Here is a 206-nt window from a genome sequence, read left to right as displayed (position 1 = left end):
GAACCAAAGAACATCAAAAGGGCTTGAGATCAGAAGCACAAAAGCAAAAAAACAGTAGTAAACGCTGGGAATATGGGGGAAAAAGAGAAAAAAAACACAAGCCATGTTGGACAAACGTGACTGGTTCAACAGAGTGTCTCTTCTCCAGCGCCCAGAGGATCACTGTTGATATTTTCCATTACGATAGAGATCTCCAGACTCTTTCT

The 206-nt window shown here is 41.7% G+C and overlaps 1 protein-coding gene across 2 annotated transcripts in view; it reads left to right on the top strand.

The window, feature by feature from the left end:
* Window positions 1–206, top strand: part of LOC119594363 (neprilysin-1-like) — a gene marked incomplete in the record, with an annotated part of 114,752 nt that overhangs the window by 90,040 nt on the left and 24,506 nt on the right.

This window comes from Penaeus monodon, chromosome 33 (assembly GCF_015228065.2).
Source record: "Penaeus monodon isolate SGIC_2016 chromosome 33, NSTDA_Pmon_1, whole genome shotgun sequence".
Classification (NCBI taxonomy): domain Eukaryota; kingdom Metazoa; phylum Arthropoda; class Malacostraca; order Decapoda; family Penaeidae; genus Penaeus; species Penaeus monodon.
This window is presented reverse-complemented; position numbering and strand designations above follow the sequence as displayed.